General features: G+C 42.9%; 1 protein-coding gene across 5 annotated transcripts in view; it reads right to left on the bottom strand.

Annotated features, from left to right (window-relative positions):
- Window positions 1-15833, bottom strand: part of PDE10A (phosphodiesterase 10A) — a 785858-nt gene that overhangs the window by 154595 nt on the left and 615430 nt on the right. The gene's annotated exons all lie outside the window — the stretch shown is intronic.

Here is a 15833-nt window from a genome sequence, read left to right as displayed (position 1 = left end):
GCTGGTATGTAGGGTAAACATCGATGTGCGCTGGCCAGCGGGAGACCAGCAATGAAAAAACGGGCCAGCACGATCAGCGATACCCCGCGGGGGGGGGGGATCGCTGCTGGATGTCACACATTGCGATCTCGCTGGAGAGATCGCTGATGTGTTACAAAATCAGCGATCTTGTCAGCGAGATCGCTGTGTGTAACGGACCCTTAAGTCTTGAGATGAAGAGAAGGATGAACCTCGAGGCTTGGAGCCTGGAGGGGGTCGGGAGACCCCTCACATGAGGTCTGCTCTGGGTCACATCTTGAACCAGACTCCTCAGGGAATCTTCCAGAACCCTGTCTTGTCTCCACAGAGACTGGAGGTAGCTCCTCACACTGAACCTTGGTGACAGGGTCACCGACCAATAGGATAACTCTCAATTCTTGTGTCAGACTTCACATTATGAGAATAATATATAAATCATGAATATATGAGATTAGTGAGTAATGGATTCATTTAAACCTTATAACAGTAAAAGGATAACTTAGGGGTGAGTTGAAGTGTACAAAAGCTACTCACGGTCCAGGGTTACTTAAAGGGACATACCCCAGTCTGGACCGGGTCACTTCATAGGCATAAATTACATTTATGGGCTCAAATAACTAAAAATTAGCATGTGCATATGTATTCACCCCTCTTACAATGAAGCCCCTAAAAATTCCTGGTGCAAGCAATTACCTTCATAAGTCACATGCTTCGTGAAAGGAATTCCACCTGTGTGCAATCTAAGTGTCACATCGTCTGACAGTATATACACACCTTTTCTGAAAGGCCACAGAGGCTGCAACACCGATAAGCAAGAGACATCACTAACCAAACACCATGAAGACCAATGAGATCTCCAAACAAGTCAGGGACTAAGTTGTTGGGAAATACAAGTCAGGGTTGGGTTATAAAAAAAAAAAAAAAAATATTCCAATCTCTGATGATCCCTGGGGCACCATCAAATCCATTATCATCAAATGAAAAGAACATGGTACCACAACAAACCTACCAAGAGAGGGTTGCCCACCAAAACTCTCAGCCCGGGACATGGAGGGCATTAGTCAGAGAGGCAGCACAGAGACCAAAGGTAACCCTGAAGGAGAGGCAGAGTTCCCATTAAAGACTGGAGTATCTGTCCATATGACCACAATAAGCCGTACACTCCATAGGGGTGGCCTTTATGGAAGAGTGAGCAGAAAAAAAAAGCCTTTACTTACACGAAAAAAATTGTATGGCTCATTTTCAGTTTGTCACATGGGAGACACCCTAAATTTATGGAGGAAGGTCAGATGAGTCAAAAATTGAACTTTTTAGCCACTAAAGTAAACATTGTGTCTGGAGCCAAATCAACATGGCTCACCACCCCAAGAATACCATTCCCACAGTGAAACATGGTGGTAGTAGCATCATGCTGTGGAGATGTTTTTCGGCAGCATGGACAGGGAAAATGTTCCAAGTCAAGGGTAAGATGGATGGTGAATGGTTCACCTTCCAGCACAACAATGACCCACAGTATACTGCTAAAGCAACACTTGAGTGATTTAGGAAGAAACATGTAAATGTTTTGGGGTAGGCTAGTCCAAGCCCAGATCTTAATCCAATTAAGGATCTGTGGTCAGATTTGAAGATTGCGGTTTACCAGAGGAACCCATCTGATTTGATGAAGATGGTCCAGCTTTACCTTGAGGAAGGGGCAAAAATCCCAGTGGAAAGATGTGAAAAGCTAATAGAGAGACTTATCTAACGTTACTTGCAGTTGTAATTGCCACAAAAGGAGGCTCTACAAAGTACTGACTTTAGGGGGTAAATAGCTGTTCCCACTGAAGTTTTAAGTTATTTTGTCCTATTTGTTGTTTGCTTCACAATTAAAAGCTACACCAAAATGTTTCCAGTTGTAGGCATGTTCATTACAAGAACTAAAAAAAAAAACCCCTGAAATTCCAGGTTGTGAGGTAGCAAAACACAAAAAACGCTAAGGGAGGTGACTATTTTCACAAGCGACAGTACATATTAAGGACCATATTGTCAGCTATCAATTCTTTACATACAAAAGTTGGACAGGCGCAGCTCTGCTGTCTCCCTCTGAAGCAGTGTTTAGTAATGTGTTTACGTGAAGCAGAGACCGGGGGACTTACTGTGAACTACAGTCTCCCCGCAGAGGACAATGCAAGTGGATGAAAACGCATGAACACACACACAAATGTGTACACACGCTCACACACGCGCTTTCCGCCCCATTAGGTGGCGTCCGAGAGCAAGCAAACCAGATTGCTGAAAATGATAAATCCTAACCAATTCAATGTTGAGTGCCTGGGATCTGTAAACTACATGGATCAATGCCCCTATGCTTTAGCATAAAACAGTGCATTGATCATTGATTTATTGGGTATTCCAGTTAAATACATGCCAAAAATAAATAAAACAATAGGACTCATGTTAAGACCGGGAATTTATATATTATAGAAAGAAATAACGAGGGCAATGGCTGTGTGTTTGTAATATTGTATCTATTTTATGTACTGACCCACAGAGTTTACACACAGCCATAACATTAAAACAAGTTAATTTAAATCCCCAATTATCTCATTAACATGGCACCTTTTCATAGTCTGATAAATTAGGTAGTAAGTGAGCAATAGGATCTTGAATCTCATGTGCTGGAAGCATTTAAAAAGAATCTGTCCCCCTGGAACATATATGACCTATGAAATGGGCATACAGGTGATAGAAGGGGTATACCAGCCCTACCTGTATGCCTCATTTTTGCGGTTTTGTTATTGATAAATTGTATTTTATGTATGCTAATGATTTCTTCCAGGCTCCGGGGTGAGCGGTGCCAGGAAGAAATCTATGCCTCCTTTCTTCATGATCATACCATCCCCCTCCCATCAGCGCCACAGTGCCCTGTGACGTACAATGATGGCCCCGGAATCCTGAGCCTGCACCCTGCAATGGCGCGATTATACAGTACATAGTCCGCCCTTCTATGGGCACTGGCTTCAGCGTTCTTCTGCACAGGCAAGTCACTGCTACATTCATTGCAGTGACCTACGGGTTGCACTGCGATAAGGTGCTCAGATTCCCTTTAAAAGGGCAAATGTGAGGATCCAAGCAACGTGGACAAAAGCTAAATTGTGATAGCAGGACAACTGGGTCAACAGCATCCTCAAAATAGGTTTTAGGCCATGTTCCTGGTATGCATTACAAATACCTAAACAAGTATGTGAAACTGTAAAGCGCTGCGGAATATGTTGGCGCTATATAAAGATTATTATTATTACCTACAAAGAAGTGGCCCAGGGACTGTCCAGCAATGAACTAGCCAGAGGGTCACAGGCACCTAAGGCTATTTGTGATAAATGTGGCGAGTGTAGGCCATCTCCTATAGCCCAATTCATAAAAGAGCTACTATAACACTTGCCATGACAGGACAGTGCCAAAAACACAATGAGTCACAGCTTACAGACTTTATGAATGCATAGCTTCAATCCAGAGTGCCCATACGGACCTCCATACACAGAAGTGAGATATGCCAGGCGAGTATCAGTCCTGGAACAATGGTAGAATATGACCTACACTGAAGAATCAGGTCTACTTTTACATATTGTGGTTTGCAGAGTGTGGCTATGATGCTTACCTGGGAAAGGATGCTCTATTGAAAGACGTAGAACACTTGGAGGCAGTGCAATAACCTAGACAATGTTTTGCTAGGAAACATTGGGTCTTGGCATTACAGCTACACATCCCTTTGTCTCACTCATGTGCTGTCATTTTTTACAACAGATAGCACAATGACCGATGGGCTGCGTTCCGTCAAATTCTATGTCCTAATCTCATCAGTTTTTTGTGGATAAGGCTTTTTACATCAGTTTTATATCCACTTTAATGCGTTCAAGAGGTACTCTGCGGAGATAAAGTAATTCTAATGCCTATACATTCATAAACAAAGATAAAATGAAAAAGTAATCACACCATCGAAAGAGATGGACTGATACTTGTAAGGGGCTTGGAGGGAGATGGCATCAAGGGGCTGGCTGTTAACAGGAACAAGCCACATCCCCTGCAGCATCCCAGAAGGGAGGGGGAGCACTGAGGAGCAGCTCCGGCGTCATAATTGAATTGGAGTTACTGCTGTACTGTCTGCATAACAGCACTATTCACATTACCTTTATAGTTTATGAAGCCATTAGAACACTTAAGTCCATGAAGTACCCCTTTAATAGAGAGAGAGAAAAAATGGAGTTCAGTTTGCATTTTTCAGTTTTGAAAAAATAGATGAGAAAAAAACACGCCAAATAAAAGTAAAAAAGTGATTTTGATGGATGTAAAAACAGAAATATAAAAAATGCATACACATAAGGATACATTCACACATGTACCAAAAATCTGAACATTGTTGCCAACCAAGTACACATCTTCATGGCAACAGTATGCTATAATGCCAATGGCCTCTGTAAGCAGAATGTTTAGTGCCACCTTGCAATAATTATCAAGGAATGGTTTAAGGAACATGAGAAAACTCACAATTTGGATTCACCTTCAATCAGAATGAGCAACTGTATTATGTACTGGAAAAAAACGAGTCCAATCCTTGGAGGTCCTACCTCAAAAATACAAGACCTAAAAGGACCTGCTGCCGACATCTTGGTGCTAAAATTCATGCCTTGATGCAGCACAGGGGATCAAACACTATTTAAACAGGTAGTTTTAATATTGTGACTGATTTTTTGGAACACCTGTGTGCGAGACCAAGGTCTACAGATTGCTAAATTAGATACGGTACCTTGTCAATGTCACCTAACAACACAAAGCTGTGAACCAAAGTATAAATTATTTACGATCAGGTTAATATAAAGAAAAAAATCTACACCTTGTAAAAACCTCATAATTCCCTGTGATTGTCTATTTTGGTATTTTCTGGGTGGCGATCTTGAAACACTACATATAGAATGTAAGCAGAGTAGATAAGATGTAAAACACTAGAAGGACCTGGCAAGAATTACATACTGGAAGATTCGGAAATATACGAATTTGACTAATTCAGTGGTTTTCAGTTTCTGTAATTGCTCGTATCTTATGCTCCACAGGCTTCTTGTCTTCCAATTTGCAACACTAAGAAATGAAAGTTCAACTGAGTGCAGAAGTTTGTCTTTTCATTTTTCCAACTATTCCCTAAATAATATTCTTTTTCAGTGTAACTAATAAACCAGTGAATGCTGTTCAACAAAAATGTATACTGATTAACAACAGATATAAGAAAAAAAAAAAAAACACTGAATTTTCCAGCTGGATTTTTATTTCAGCCACACATTGCTATTATTTTCAGGTTGGAAAATGACATTTGGTGTAATTTTCAATCCGCAGCAAATCAATTTGGGCTGCATAAATGTGGATTCATTGCAGATGTTCCCCATAGACAAGAATAGCTGGCTGAAATCTGAAATAAATACGCCACCAGTGGAGGTTTTGACCCACAGAGGAATCTGCAAGTGAAGACCGTAAAACAATAAAATAAACACTCACCGTTCCAGACAAAGATCAGGTAGTGTTGGGACAGGAGAATTGTACGTTTTTCTTTTTGCTTTTTTTTCACCCTTCTTCCAAAAATGCTGCTAGTCCATAAGGAATAGCTCACATAGGAAGACCCCTCAAATTAAAATATAACTTCTTATATCTATCTAAATATAAAAAAGGACCAACAACATGTAAGACAACAACACTAGGACAACCATAATTCACTGTCCTCTCCTGAATTCCTGCCAATCGGTGGAAGTTGGCAGCATTGGTATATGACCGTGGCGCCCCCGCTCCACAGCGGCTGTCTCTAGTTTCCCTGCTGTGCCCCATTTCAATAATGTAATAACCCAAATTACAAAAAAAAAAAGTCATTCTTCAGCCTCCAAGCGTTTCACCTGTACGGTTCATCAGCAGGCCAGATAACAATGCTGCATGATGTCACCAGGCTGATGCCCTTGTTTAGATGGAGTGCCTAAGTGGCCCCTTCCCTGATGCAAAAACCTTACAGCACTAGGGGAAAACCATGATATACCTAGCCTGTATCATCTGTCCCCATATCCAAATATCGCAGGTGCCAGGCAAGCCTACATTCACCTTGGGTAATCTTATCCCAGAAAATTATCAAAAGATACAAAAGGGATAAAAGTGTCCACCGTGCATGCCCAAAACACCGTGGAACGCATACAACTTTCAGGTATGACGATCATCCTGTATCTTACGCATGACCAGAAGTGCATCACCATGTATGGAATGCTTACGCGCATGCCCGCGAAATGATGCGTCCCAGGGTGGATCATAAATATTACTTCCAGGTATGATAACAATTCAGTGAGCCACACAAGACCGGAAGTGCGCCACAGTCAGTGGTGTTTTGCTTCTGCGCATGTCTGGAAAATGGCAAGTCCCAGTGTTGAACGCACATGAGACCAAAGACGTAATTGTCTCATACTTGCACTTTAATGCACATGCTCAGAAGTGCCCCAGATTATGTGTAAATGCAGCGAATATATTTTTATGAGACACAAAGTAATAAATGATGATAGATATAGGACTTAGGGGAAAGAAATAAAGCCAAGCTCATGGTTTAACTCTTTGATCAAGAGGGCATATACATTATATACAGTTGTTAGCCAAGATATCAAGCTATACAACAGATATTAAGAATGATAATCCACAACAGTGCGTACCTTTCTTTCCCTCTAAATCCTATATCCATATCCTACACACGTCAAAATTGTTGGTACCCTTCGTTTAGTGACAAAAAAAAAAAAAACAACACACACACACACACACACAAACGGTCACAGAAATAACTTGAATCTGACAAAAGTAATAAATAAAAAATCTATGAAAATGAACAAATGAAAGTCAGACATTGCTTTTCAACCATGCTTCCACAGAAACTAAAACTCATGAAATAGGCCTGGCCACAAATGATAGCACCCTTAACTTAATATTTTGTTGCACAACCTTTTAAAGCAATGATTGCAAGCAAACGATTCCTGTAACTGTCAATGACACTTCTGCACCTCTTGACAGGTATTTGGCCCACTCCTCAAGAGCAAACTGTTACAGTTCTCTCGGGTTTGAAGGTTGCCTTTTCCAGACAGCATGTTTCAGCTTTTTCCAAAGATGCTCAATAGGATTTAGGTCAGGGCTCATAGAAGGCCACTTCAGAATAGTCCAATGTTTTCCTCTTAGTCAATCTTGGGTGTTTTTAGCTGTGTGTTTTGGGTCATTATCCTGTTACAAGACCAATGACCTGCGACTAAAGGTACTGTCACACTTAGCGATGTACCAGCGATCCCGACCAGCGATATGACGCGGTCAGGATCGCTGGTACATCGCTAAGTGGTCACTAGTGAGCTGCCACATAGGCAGATCTCACTAGCGACATCGCTGGGGACGGGGATCGCTACTTACCTGTCAGACGAGGCGATCCTGCGTCCTCCCGCCCGCGTCCACGCTCGTCGCTCGTCTCTCCACAGGAAGCGCCGCAGGAAGCTGACGACGAGAAACAGTCCAGCCTGTTCTCGCGCGATCAGCGATAACCAGCGGGGGAGCGGGTTGTAGGTAAGTGTCACACACAGCGATATCGCTGTGACAGGCCCTTAAGACCAAGCTTTCTGACACTGGGCAGCACATTTATCTCTAGAATCAGATTCTAGACACCCTGTGCCAGATGCAGCAAAGCAACCCCAGAAAGTAACAGAGCCTCCTCCATGTTTCACAGTGTTCTTTTCTTGATATGCTTCATTTTTCCATCTGAACATAGAGCTGATGTGCCTTACCAAAAAGTTACATTTTGTCTCATCTGTCCATAGGACATTCTCCCAGAAGCTTTGTGGCTTGTCAACATGTAGTTTTGCAAATTTCAGTCTGGCTTTTTTATGTTTTTTTTCCAACAATGGTGTCCTCCTTGGTTGTCTCCCATGAAGTCCACTTTGGCTCATACATGGACAGATGGTGCAATCTGACAATGATGTTCCTTGAGCTTGATGTTCACCTTTAATCTGTTTAGAAGGTTTTCTGGGCTCTTTCATTACCATTCGTATTATCCGTCTCTTTCATTGGTCATCAATTTTCCTCCTATGGCCACATCAAGGGACGTTTGCTACAGTCCCATGGAGCTTAAATTTCTGAATAATATGTGCAACTGTAGTCACAGGAACATCAGGCTGCTTGGAGATGGTCTTATAACTTTTAGCTTTAACATGTTTGTCTATACATTTTCTTTCTATTCTCCAGAGACAACTATTTCCTTCGCTTCCTCTGGTCCATGTTGAGTGTGATACTCACTGTGCTGTTTGGTGACATGGTGTGTATCTGTAGCCCTCTATAAGGCCGACTCACTGATTCCAAGTTTGTAGACACCTGTGATGCTAATTAGTGGACACACCATGAATTAACATGCCCCTTTGTCACATTATTTTCAAGGGTACCATCATTTCTGTCCAGGCCTATTTCATGAGTTTTATTTATTTTTTTTTTTTAATTCTGTGGAAGCATGGTTGAAAAGCAATGTCTGACTTTCATTTGTTCATTATCATAAATTTTTGATTTATTATTACTTTTGTCAGATTCCAGTTATTTCTGTGTCTATTGTGGGTTTTTTGTCATTAAACGAAGGTTACTAACAATTTTGACCACGTGTGTATATCAGCGCATTTTGCCCATGGACACACAGTCTGTGGAAACACACTGACAAGTGCACTGACTGACCCATTCACTTGAATGGGTGTACTTGTGCAAGTGACTCCGGTACGTGTGAAAACTGTCACCATACGTACTGGACATACATACCAGACACACTAACCTCTGAAAGAGGCCCAACATGGAGCCATTAGAGTCTGCCTTGTGGGGTTTATGCCTTCCTCTGGATTAACATGTTAGGCTATAGGTTGAACTTGATGGACTTAAGTCTACCATGAACCTTAAAAATGATGAAACTATAAGGCTAAGTACCCGCAATATTTCCGCACTCCCGCCGCAGGTAAACAGCATGCGAGTTCGCATGCGTTTTTCCTGCGGAAAACAAGCGTTTTGCAAGCGCTTTTCGCTTGGAATGTGATAGGTAGGATGTTAAAATAAAAAAATGTATTATATATATATATTTTTTTTTTTTTTATTACATATTTTGTTATTCTCACCTTCCAACGACCCCCGATCTGCTCTGCGTAGCTCCCGACATCTCGCTGTCCCAGCAATGCTTTGCGCGAAGGACCTAAGATAACGTCACGCTCAAGAGAGTGCGACGTCATTGCGGTCTTTCGCGCAAAGCATTACTGGGACCGGAAGATGCCATGAGAGTGGTGAGAGGCGGGAAAGACTCCGGGGGTCGCCGGAGGGTGAGTATATCACTATTTTTTATTTTTATTCTATTTTTTACAGGATTATGGTACCCAGGGCTTACCTTGATCCGCTTACTTTGCGCATGGTGGGCATAGCCACATGCGGAAAGCGGATCAATGCATTCCTATGGGTACGGAATCGCCACAATTCCACAAAAAGAATGGGCATGCTGCGGACTTTTCCGCTAAGTGATTCCGCAGCGGAAAAATCCGCAGCATTAGCACAGCATAGCGGAATCCCATAGGATTGTATGGGATGCGTCTTTTTTTTGCGTTTTCTCGGCGATTCCGAAGCGGAAAAAACGCAGCGAAAACGCACAAAAAAAAACACAACGTGTGCACACAGCCTAAGACTATTTAGTTGCCAAACACTTCTATTACCAATATAATTTGCAACAAAGGTGAAATTACATAAAAAAAAAAAAAAAAGTTTTATTTTGTAGAATTGCATGTCCAATGTAACATGAAAAATTTGGTGAAAGGTCCTCTAATAGTCAAGGGATAAATAAGTTCAGACTGTTCACCTGCTTTAGTTTTTGAAAATGGATGGAAACACTGATGCAACACAGATATAAATATAGACATGGAAGTGTGCTGAGAACAACCTGTAAACTGTATTGCTATGCACAGTGCAACTATCTAGAGTGAAACCACTTACAAAAAATAAATTCATATATATAAATAAATGGCTCAATGTGTAAAAACAAAAACCTTAAGGCTGTGTGCACATGCTGCGGATTCCGCAGCGGATTAATCCGCACGGATTTTGCAAAAACCGCAGATAATCCGCAGGTCCAAAGACCTGCGGATTATCTGCGGTTTTGTCCTGCGGATTCACTATCTCCACAATGGTGGAGATAGGAACCCGCAGCGGTTTCCGCAGAAAGAATTGACATGCAATTCTTTCTGCGGATTCAAAACCGCAGCAAATCCGCGCGGTTTTTTCCGCAGCGTCGGCACAGCGTTTGTTTTTCCATTCAAATGAATGGTACTGTACACCGCAGCTAAAACTGCTGCGTGTCCGCAGCGGCCAAAACCGCTGCGGAAACCGCAGCGTGTGCACACAGCCTAAGGCTGAGTTCACACGTGGCGTTTTTTTCGCGTTTCCGCGGCGGTTTTAACCGCGCGATTTTGCCGCGAAAACGCGAAAATTAAGCATCCCATGCATTCCTATGGGATTCCGCAATGCTGTGCTAATGCTGCGGTTTTTACCGCGGCGGAATCGCTTCGCGGTAAAAACCGCAGCATGCTCATTAATTTGCGGAATCGCGGCAATCCCGCACCCATAGGAATGCATTGTTCCGCTTACTTTCCGCATGTGGCTGTGCACAACATGCGGAAAGTAAGCAGAACATTTGCGGATGGTACCCACGGTCCGGAGGAGAGGAGACTGTCCTCCGGGCTTTGGGTACCATATCCCTGTAAAAAATAGAATTAAAAATAAAAAATATTGTTATTCTCACCCTCCGACGTCCCGCGCAGCATTCCTGCTTCTCTTCACACTCCGGTCCCAGTAAGCCTTTGCGAAAATGCCCGCGATGGCGTCCGATCTCGCGGGATCGCGAAGTCTCGCGGTCATTCGCGCGACGTCATCGCGAATTACCGCGAGACGTCGCGATCCCGCGAGAACTGACGTCATCGCGGGCATTTTCGCAAAGGATTACTGGGAACGGATGCGCGGGACGTCGGAGGGTAAGAATAACAGTATTTTTTATTTTTTTTTTTTACATTCTATCTTTTACTACTGATGCCGCATAGGCGGCCTCAGTAGTAAAAAGTTGGTCACACTCGTCAAACACTATGCTTGACGAGTGTGACCAACCTGTCAATCAGTTCTCCAAGCGATGCTACAGATCACTTGGAAAACGCTAGCAATTCTGCAAGCTAAATACGCTTGCAAAATGCTAGTTTTTCCGCGGGAAAATCACGGGAATTTAAAATGCGATTTTCCCGCAGAATGGAATTCCGGAATTCTCGCGGTAATTTCCGCGAGAATTCCGGTACGTGTGCACTTAGCCTTAGAGGTGTAAAATCTGCAATCTCATGACTATTAAAGCTTGGTGTTTCATGTAAGAAATGAAAAATGACCTTTAAAAAGAAAAAAAAAATAAAAGCCTGAAAACCCACATTGTTCAATGCAAGTGAAAATTAAGCTACTGTATATACTCGAGTATAAACAGTTTTTCAGCATATTTTTTGTGCTGAAAATGCCCCCCTCCGCTTATACTCGAGTGAGGTGTACAGAACATGGAGGGGGAGGGACAGCGGCGGAGCAGCGGGTCACAGAGGCAGGAGCCGGCTGCTGCAGCTAAAGTCTGTGCCCGCTGCTAAAGAGAAATGAATATTCACTGCACTGGCAACGAATATTCATTTCTCTGTAATAGCGTGCACAGTGTCAGCCACAGCAGCCGGCTCCTGCAGCTGCCAGGCGGTAACATGTGCCGCTACTTGAGAGGTAAATATTAATTTCTCTTAAGTAGCGATACACGTGACCGCCCAGCGGCTGACACTGTGCGCGCTACTTCTCACTGCCCTCCACGCACAACGTTGCAGATAGTTCCGGCGTGCGGAGCGGTGAGTATTCTGACAGCTATGCTCTGCTTGTAAGCAGCACATGACATCCCTGCCATACAAGCATAAAGCAGCTGCTGGCACCGGAACAAGATGCCGAGAGGGAGCACAGGAAGGTAAGTGTAATTTTTCATTTTTTTATGTTTTTTTAATGGAGGCCAATCATACCAGGATAAGAATGGGGTAATGCATAAAGAGAGATGGATGGAGTCATGCATATAAAGACAGGGATGGGGCCATGCACACAAGGATAGGGATGAGGAGCCATGCATACAAGGATAGGGATGAGGAACCATGCATACAAGGATACTTGGGAGGAGCCATGCATACAAGGATACGGGATGAGGAGCCATGCATACAAGGATACGGGATGAGGAGCCATGCATACAAGGATACGGGATGAGGAGCCATGCATACAAGGATACGGGATGAGGAGCCATGCATACAAGGATACGGGATGAGGAGCCATGCATACAAGGATACGGGATGAGGAGCCATGCATACAAGGATAGGGATGAGGAGCCATGCATACAAGGATAGGGATGAGGAGCCATGCATACAAGGATAGGGATGAGGAGCCATGCATACAAGGATAGGGATGAGGAGCCATGCATACAAGGATAGGGATGAGGAGCCATGCATACAAGGATAGGGATGAGGAGCCATGCATACAAGGATAGGGATGAGGAGCCATGCATACAAGGATAGGGATGAGGAGCCATGCATACAAGGATAGGGATGAGGAGCCATGCATACAAGGATAGGGATGAGGAGCCATGCATACAAGGATAGGGATGAGAAGCCATGCATACAAGGATAGGGACGAGGAGTCATGCATACAAGGATAGGGATGAGGAGCCATGCAGACAAGGATAGGGATTAGGAGCCCATGCATACCAGAATGGGGATGAGGAGGTCATGTATACCAGGATGGGGAGGAGGGGACAATGCATACCAGGACTTATACTCGAGTCAATAAGATTTCCCAGTTTTATGAGGTAAAATTAGTTGCCTAGGCTTATAATCGGGTCGGCGTATATTCGAGAATATACGGTAATTGTCTTCTGCCACATGTACAGCCATCTAAGAGCCACAAAAGCGGGAGCGGCGCACTGAATGTAAAAGTGCATTCCTCAGGTGGATCACTTAACAGTCAAAAACTAGATGAGGAAGTCCTGAAATATGTTAAACAAGCATTGCCATGAAGATTTGTAGTTTAATAAAGCAGTGTATATGTGAATGTAGTGTAGCGTGAATGTATTCTACTCGCCTACCGCCGCCTTCTTCGGGATCCGGCACCATTTCGCTTTTCTTCTCAGTGGCGTCACCACCCTTCAGACCTTCTGGGTCATGTTGCACTCTGCATGATCCAGAAGTGGCTTTTACAACGAAACCCATGGCGTTTCAGACAAAGGCTTCGTAGGCTGCAATGTAAAAGACTTCTGGCATATGCACAGAGTGAAGAGCAGTGACAAACTGGCATTAACTTTTTTTATACAATAGGTAGTGCCATAAATTATAGCAGAACGATACTCCAATCCATGATGTTGCACCTAATGATTTGGAACTCTAAAGCCAACAGACTCTAGATCAGCCAGTCTTCTTGAATTCCCCCTAAATTGGTAAATCAGTTCTTCATAAATAATATTGAATAAAACATCAAGATATGTACAGAAAAGTTTCAAAACTTGAACAAATGAACTACATTTTAAACCAGAGCAGCTAGGAAAAAAATCAAATAAGTATTTGGTGTGCTTAGCTTCACTATCCTATACTTCTCTGAAGAGGCCTGCTCAAGGATCCTTGACCTGTGGATTGGTCATGATTTACAAGTTGCAACTTGTCAGTAGGTAACTAGCTGTACAGTTCATTAATTGCAAGTCAATATTAATGAGAAAACTTACTAACCATAGAGATCTTTGCCCATGCATTCCAATTTCAGTCAGTTAACACTAACCTGTGCTGTGAATATAATGCCCACGGTTTCCAGCCACCTGTCACAGATTGTGGCTATGAAGTTTAAAGCATCCACCTCTTCATGAAAAGTCAATTTCAGGTTTTTTTTGCCTTTTCATTATTTCCTCCCCTTTTTCCCAGAGCCATAACTTTTTTTAATTTTTCTGTCCACATAGACATACAGTGGGGAAAAAAGAACCGTATTTAGTCAGCCACCAATTGGGCTGGATTAGAGGAATGGGCCAACATACCACCAACAGTGTGTGCCAACCTTGTGAAGACTTACAGAAAAAGTTTGACCTCTTTCATTGCCAACAAAGGATATATACCAAAATATTGAGATGAACTTTTGTTAATGACCAAATACTTATTTTCCACCATAATTTGAAAAATCAATCTTGCCAAATCAGACAAGATGAATTTCAGGATTTGTTTTCTCATTTTGACTCTCATAGTTGTGGTCTACCTATGATGTCAATTACAGGCCTCTCTCACCTTTTTAAGTGAGAGAACTTGCACAATTGGTGACTGACTAAATACTTTTTTCCCCCACTGTACAGCAATATTGCTTCATATAGTGAAAATCATGGTCTCTTTTAAAGCCCGACCACAGGCTGTTTCAAGGAAGCTACGTAATGACAGGCATGGAGGTCTTCAACAGATTCCCAGATGTCGCAGCAACCCATCCATGGGCAACCTGCAATCACACACGTTATTAATATTAATGCTGTCGCCAGCGTTAGAGTCAGGTCGTGGAGGTAACACACCTACTGTCACCAGTTGTAAGGGGTTAAAATAAATAAAATAGGGGGACTTAAGTGACCATTAGAATATCTGGCCCCCCACATTTTACAATAATGAGCTGTAGGTCTCCAGTTACTGTAGTTTGAGAGCACCAATAGCTTTGACTTCACCTAAACTCAAAAACAAAGAATATATTAATGGATCAAGTGGCAACTATGAGAATGGTGTTCACCAAAGATAAGCGAGGCTCAGCAACCTTTCCTGTTATGAGTCACCGAAGGAGGAAAAAACAAAATACCAGCTAAGTCCAGAAAAACCAGAGAGGTTGGCAGCTATCGGATTGCAGACCCCTGAACCTATGCACAACAACTAGAAGTAGCCGTGGGGGGTTCCTACAGTGCCCTAGACACCTCGATCACAGCCGGAGAACTATATAGCCTAAAGACAGAAAGGGGAAAAACTAAACTGCCCCAGAGCAGACCCCAAAGCAATAGGCAGCCCCCAACATATAATGACGGTGAAGCAAGATGAAAACACTAACACAGATAGAAAGATAGGTTGAGCAAATGATGGGGCCCAAGCTAACTACATAGGACAGGATAGGAAAGCTACTGTCTGCCATCCGCAAAAACCCTATCAAAATGAGCCAACCGACTGATAGGAAAAACAGGCCCTGAAGTCGCTAGGCTTCAAAAGACTATCAGCACTCAGGTATATTCTGTAGACAGAGCAAAATATCAACAAAGCAGAGACAAAAATGGAATTCAGCTCACCCCCGGCCGGGGATGGCAGAACTCCCAAAAAACAAGGCAAAACAAAAACAAAACTGAAGAGTGCAGAGCAGAAAAACTTAGCTTTGAGATGCAGGAATCAGACTGGTCTCCAAGAATCCAGCAGGAAAATCACCAGCCAGGAAGAAGGGCGTCGGCAGCCTTATATCCAGTCCTCAATTCCAGCCACCCAGTCATCTAGCTGCCCAGGTGTTTGGTAATCAGTCTCACTACCTTCCTTCACTAGAGGAGGGAGTTCATCAGACCTCAATGGTGAAGGGAAAAATGAACTCACAACACTTTGCTCATGCAAGTGGAACAATTATTTATGGACTATTAACCCTTTCTAAATTAACAAGGTATTTTTTTTAGGTTTATCTGTAATAAAGGTTTTCTATGTTTCATC

The sequence above is a fragment of the Dendrobates tinctorius genome, unplaced genomic scaffold (assembly GCF_039654945.1).
Source record: "Dendrobates tinctorius isolate UK_male_01 unplaced genomic scaffold, ASM3965494v1 ptg000293l, whole genome shotgun sequence".
Classification (NCBI taxonomy): domain Eukaryota; kingdom Metazoa; phylum Chordata; class Amphibia; order Anura; family Dendrobatidae; genus Dendrobates; species Dendrobates tinctorius.
The sequence above is the reverse complement of the archived record's forward strand: the minus strand, read 5'-3'. Positions and strand labels throughout refer to the sequence as shown.